The sequence below is a fragment of the Pteropus medius genome, unplaced genomic scaffold, assembly GCF_902729225.1.
Source record: "Pteropus medius unplaced genomic scaffold, Ma_sr-lr_union100, whole genome shotgun sequence".
Lineage (NCBI taxonomy): Eukaryota > Metazoa > Chordata > Mammalia > Chiroptera > Pteropodidae > Pteropus > Pteropus medius.
Window position 1 is genome coordinate 16,847,355 of NW_024340692.1, and position 6,000 is coordinate 16,853,354.

The following is a 6,000-nucleotide window of genomic DNA, read 5'->3' on the forward strand; positions in this document are numbered from 1 at the left end:
TTTGGTAAAGCTACAACACAGGTAGGAGATATGAATAAATAAAATTGTTTTAATTCTATCATAAATTTGCACAGGCCGTAGAATGCAATTCAGTCAACGTCCACAGTGTAAGTAAGAAATCTTGAAATTTTAGATCTGAGATATACTATACCTAGCTTATTAAAAAAAATAGACTTATGTATTCATGTAACAAATATTTATTGAGTGCTTATGATGGGTATGGTGTTGGGTGAGGTGCTATCCTTGATTTTTCTTCTGAAAAATCAATTTTACACTTCACTCTAAAGCCATATCCTGCCATTATAGTGAAAGCTCACCTTTTTGAACACATTTATGCTTTTTTCCATTATTTTACCATTAGCTTTATTTATTTAAGTCAGCAATCCCTCAGAGAGAATAGTCATAGGAAATACTCCACAGGGAGATTCTTTTATTCGGCTAATTTTGAAGGTAAATATTTTTCTGTTTTCATTGGGTTTAAGGGAAAGAAGAACCACTGTATTTAACAACATTTAATGTTCACTATTACAAAAATTACATAAGTAGTAGCCAAATTCTAATTACATAGGGCTAATTGGTTCCACTACAAATTCATGCTCTCCAAATGCAGGAAACCCTCAGAGTTGAGTGATAATCTTTTATTCACCAGTATATTTCCACAGAGCACACTCCAAGTCTTTGCTATTCTGTTCATGGTCTCAAGCTACCTACCTCTCTTTTGACTTTATACTTAGATGATGGCCAAAATCCTTTTGTTCTACCTCAAAATTCCCACTGTTTCTTTCTCAAGAGTCTTTCCTTTGCTATTATCCAGTATATTTCCACCTTCTTGAAGATTCCATTTCCTCAGTTTAGCCTTTCCCTTACTTTTTTGATCTCTCTTCCCTTCAATTGATTCTTCTCCACTTACAAAGTAGGCTCAAGTCCTCTTATGCTAAAAACACTACTTTCCTTCTACTATGCCACTGTTCTGATACATTAAACTCCCTCCTTCTCCGTCACTACCTGACTTACTAAAAAGGAAGCCTGTCTTTGCTGTTTTCCATGTACATGCAAAATACATGTACATGTACTCTCTTCAAACCCTTGCAGCTTGCTGCCACTTAAACAAATATAATTAAGGACAGCTAGGCATCAAATCCAATGGCTTTTCCTTCGCCATATCCCCAATCCCATGGGGTGTGCTGTATGAATGACGTATGTATGATGGTAGCTTTCCTCACCTTTCCTAGCTTCCATGACACTATGCTATTTCCACCATTTTTCTCTAACTGCCCTTTGTTTAATATTGTTCTCTTCTTTCTCTTTTCTGTCTAACATATAGATATCCCCCAGGGACCCTACCCCTACCTTTGCTTCTTCCCACTCCATTTTCTTTATTGTCCATTGCTGAGATATCAAAACTGCTCCTATACAGATATTTTACTAATCTCTCTTCATAGTTCTAACCTCTCTCCAAAGACCAACACCTGTATCGTAATCACTTCATTTGGACAAACTGGTCTTGCCCAAAATAAAACTTCATTTTTCTCCACTTCTTTTTTCTCCTCTTCTTCATACTCCTCTGAACCTTTTGACAATAACCCAATCATTCCCTCAGCTGAGCCTGACAATGACCTTCAACTTCTCTGCTCAGTGTTTAGACTATTCCTGCACCCTGTCTCTTGAGTCTGTCTCTTCCTCTTCACTCCCACTGCCTCATTTTCTCTGACCCCTAATTTGACTAGAGTCTACCTGGTCTCTCTACTGCCAGTCTTTTCTCATTCCATAACATTCAACAAGATGCTATGAGATCATCGCCCTAAAGCACAGATCTGACCCTGTTGACCTTTCTCTTCAGAAATCTTTAGTACTTACTAAATAAAATCCTCATGCAAGTTGCTCTACAACCTTGAAACAACCTCTCATTCTCATCTCATTACCTGTCTCATTACATCTCTTGGCATCCTTTGCGCTCCGGCCAAAGCACACCATTCTTTGCTCTCTGTGCAGGCACACACCTTCCCACCTCTAAGCCTCTGCTACACATTCCTCCCCTAAATGTGCCCTTCCTTCCCTGCCGGCCCAAATGCCACCTACATAAAGTCAGCTCAACCGCTACCTCTTCCATGTAATCTTCCCTAATTCTTTCATTTGAAGTCAGTGTTGTAACCTGCAAACTCCCACAGCACTTCAGGAATGTGGCTTTTTCAGCACTTAACCATTTTCCACCATTTTTATAGTCAGTTACCCACATGCTTTGCCTCTCCTTCTAGGCACTGAACTTCCTTAGGGCAGGATTTAAGTCTCCTTATTCTTCAAATCTCAAGCTCTCTCAACATTTCCCAAACTCTAGTCAAAGGTATGTAATGCCTGAGATGTAGTAGGCAATTAACAAATATTCGTAGGTTAATGATGGTAACCCAAAGGGTTAACTGTGGATTTTAGGCTTGAAAATATATGTTTTAGCAACGATTACTCTTTCCTTGTAGACTACAAGCCCCATCTCTCCCCATGGTGCCATAGTTTATTCCTTTTGGCCCCACAGGTCAATTTTCAAATGTCTTTTATTTCCAAGCTTCTGAAAAACAAACTTCCTTAAGACACTCGATAATGAAAAAGAAAAGCATTAATGCTACTGTAAGTGAAGAAAATGCATCTATACAAAACAAATGTGACTGGCTGCAGGCTACAGCAAAAGGTACAACTGTTTACCAGACTAAATTACAAGATTCAAGCAGCCACAATAACCTTACTAATCCAATCTAGCAAAGTCAGGCATTGCATTTAAAAATGATCACATTTGAGTTAAAAAGGAAATCACTAATTCCTGAGTCATCAATTGTGCTGTTGAATAATTCCTCTTTTTCTAAACAGTTTATTTACCTTGGTAATTCCTAATATTGTTAAACTTTCTTGTAAGACATTTACATCTCTGGATTTCACTTGCAAATATAAAGATAACTTCTAAAACAAAACCAAACCTCTTAGAATGCCTTTTAAATTCCTTAAGTACTTTTCTCAGAAAGAAATTGGCAGAATGAACAAGAGAGTAAAGAACTAAGATTCAAAATTCATTTTTATAAATCTATCCTTAAATCCTGGATGAGCTCCAACAATCTCACATTAAAATTTCAGAAGGCTTGACTTGAAGGACATAAGGAAGTTTAATGTTCACAGCTTCAAGAGCACCTGGTCTGTACATTATCATTAATTAAGAAAAGATAAATGGGAAGAAAAAAAATATGTGGATAGCCTTAGTTTTATTAATATAACAATTTGCAACCTTTGCTAAAACAAAACTAAATACAATTTTTTTTAAAAGAAAAAAAGAGAAAGAAACCTCTGATGTCACTTTGTTGTGTATTTACTTGAGTAGCCATGACTGTTACAGGCTTTTCAAAGAGGACAGGGGCAGCCAGTTTGGATTCTGACAGCAATGCAGTAAAATTCAAGGTGATATGGTTCAAATATGTTCTAAGCAGGTTAATCTAGTCACACGACATTTTAATAAAGAAGTATCAAGATACTGAGTTAAAGGTGCACTCGTTCCCACAACTACCACAGGAGAATACGGGAACTGGGGTGTCAAACTGCAGTGGACACACACATAAATATGCTGTCTCCCTTCCTATCTCTCTATCCAACCCCACACAAGCCTATCTTTATTACGCAGAGACAATTACACAGCTATAGATTCTACATGCAATTCTGTGTCCTGGTTTCCACTGGGTGACGTTGCCAGCCTGACATTTTCCAAATTCCGTACTAGCAAGCTACATTGGCTAGGAAAGCAGACAACTGACCCTGGACCCTATTACCTTGGGTCTTGGGAGATTTCAGTTTCCGAATGATACATGGTACCACCAAGCCATTGTGAAAGCTGGGAGAGTGGATGTCACTAGCCATAGAAATAAAGTATCTCTTTTCCTAAGGAAAACGCCCTGTCTGCGTGATGATGACCAAGGGGGGTACCAAACATTACTCCGTATGATTTTTTTTTCTTCTTTTTAAATACTCCCCCCCCCCACTCCCGCCACCCACACACCACCAAATACACACCTCCAGAATTGATTCTACAAGAACCAACATAAAGACCACTCATTCTTAAGCCATTAGGTTTCCAGTGTTTAAATTTGGAAGGGGAAGGTCTACTTGACACTTAAAGTTGTGGGGACTGAGAAAGGAATGTGGCCATTAAAGACCCTTTTCCTTCAGTTCAGACAAGAGATAAACAATAGAAATTGCAGAGTCAGGATGTCTAAGACCCTTACAGAACGGGCTGAGGAGAGAAGTGTCACAGGATGGAAGCTCCCTTCAAAACTAGAGATGCCAGCAAGCCCAGAGGGGTAACCATTATCCTATTTCTCTGCCATGCGCCCAAAACCACACGCACAGTTCCATATCCCCATGTCAAGAAGCCAGAGAAAGGGGAAGTGAGACTCTCTACATCGCACCGTCCACACGCAGGAGCAGAACAGAGACTGTACTCAGAGTTGCAGGGTCAAATTAACAAACAACTGTCCCACAGTCAGCGGTGACGGCAAGTCAGGGCACCAGCAGATCTCCGGGTTTGGAGCACAGCTGGAAGAACGTGGATGCAATCACACGAGTACACACACTCACACACGGGATTTTACAAATCCACCCCTACCCCCACTGCCTCCCTCCACACTCACAGACCAAGTGCATCCTGCCCACTTCATCGTTGCCATCACCACACTCTTTTTCCCGAAGAGTCAGCGGAGAGATGAGGGATCCTAGCGGGGATTCCTGGAAATGTCATCCCCTAACACCTTCGGTCAGCCGCCCCCAATCCCCTTGACTGTATTTCTGTACACATATATACACACACACACTCCTACCATGTCTGTCATCTGGCCTGCCTGCTGCCCCAAGACCCCGCATCGCAACGAGCATCGGACACCAGGCGTCCCTACCTTCAACGCCCCCTTCCACCGCCCCGTTGGCTCTCTGGCTAAAGGAACTGCCCCCTGGATGTCGCCGGCTGTCCCCGCTCATCCGCACTATTGTTCCACGCAGCCCCTCTCGCACCCCGGGGTGCCTTTCGGCGAGGACTCGGGCTCCGTCGGGGGCGGCATCAGCGCCAGGCACCCCCATTCACCCACCCCTCCTTGGCGGTGGTACCTTGCCTGACAGCTGGGTTCGCGGGCCCGCGGGAGCAGGCGGCGCTAATGACAGCGTCGGTGCCAAGCCTGGGAATAAAGCTCCGCTCCGGCCGCTCCTACCTCCAGCGCCACCATCTTCTCCCGGCGCCGCCGCTGCCTCTGCCGCCGCCGGGACCGCAGCCGTCTTCGCCCAGCTCCCGCTAGGGCTCCGCAGCCGCCGCTCGGGCCCCTCCGGTCCTGCGGCCCCACCCCCTTCCCTCCACCCTCCCTCCCCTCGTGACGCGCGCCGGGGCCGAGCCTGCCCGCCTGCGCGGGAGGGCGCGCGGGGGGAGAGCGCGCGCGTACACGCCGCGCGCTAGTAGCGCCCCTGCCTCCCACGCCCACCCGCGTGCGCGCGCGGCGCGAGCCCGAGGCCCCGGGGCGCGGTCCTGCACCCAGCATCCGCCGCTGCGCCTCCGCCCCGCGCGGGTGGGCGTGCGGGGTTCTGATGCTTCTCTCCGCCGCTCGCGCTCCGGGTCTCGCCTGAGCCCCCAGCACCTCCTCCGGCTCCCGGCCGGGCGCACGGAGCGGGAAAGGTGGTCGTGTGCCCGAGGGGACTGATGGGGTCCTCCAGTCTCTTCGACAGAAGCCTCAGCGGGTCTCCGGTTTTTGAAGCAGCAGCTGTGGCCAACCTCTGCGCGCAGCAACAGACCACGCTGCAGGACCACGAAGCCGAGCAGCGGCGTCGGCCCCTGTTGTCTGTTCCCTCTCGGTCCTTAGTTACTTTGCCGCTGTCCCGGGCCCCTTAAATAACGCCCGCACCTCTCGGCCTGGCGACGGACGGGGTCCTTGGAACGCGCTGCAGTACTGCGTTTTCGCCGCTAGGGCGCGAGCTTCTCGGGTTTGGGGCCGG

General features: G+C 46.1%; 1 protein-coding gene across 2 annotated transcripts in view; it reads right to left on the minus strand.

Annotated features, from left to right (window-relative positions):
• APBA1 (amyloid beta precursor protein binding family A member 1) overlaps positions 1 to 5,353 on the minus strand; it is a 189,903-nt gene extending 184,550 nt beyond the window's left edge. Inside the window, exon 1 of one of the 2 annotated variants that reach the window (XM_039837616.1) lies at positions 5,229 to 5,353. The gene's annotated coding sequence lies outside the window, so the exon portion shown is untranslated. Of the gene's footprint in view, positions 1 to 5,127 lie in introns of both variants that reach the window. The other variant, XM_039837532.1, reaches the window with a different exon arrangement.
• Positions 5,354 to 6,000: the final 647 nt, after the last annotated feature.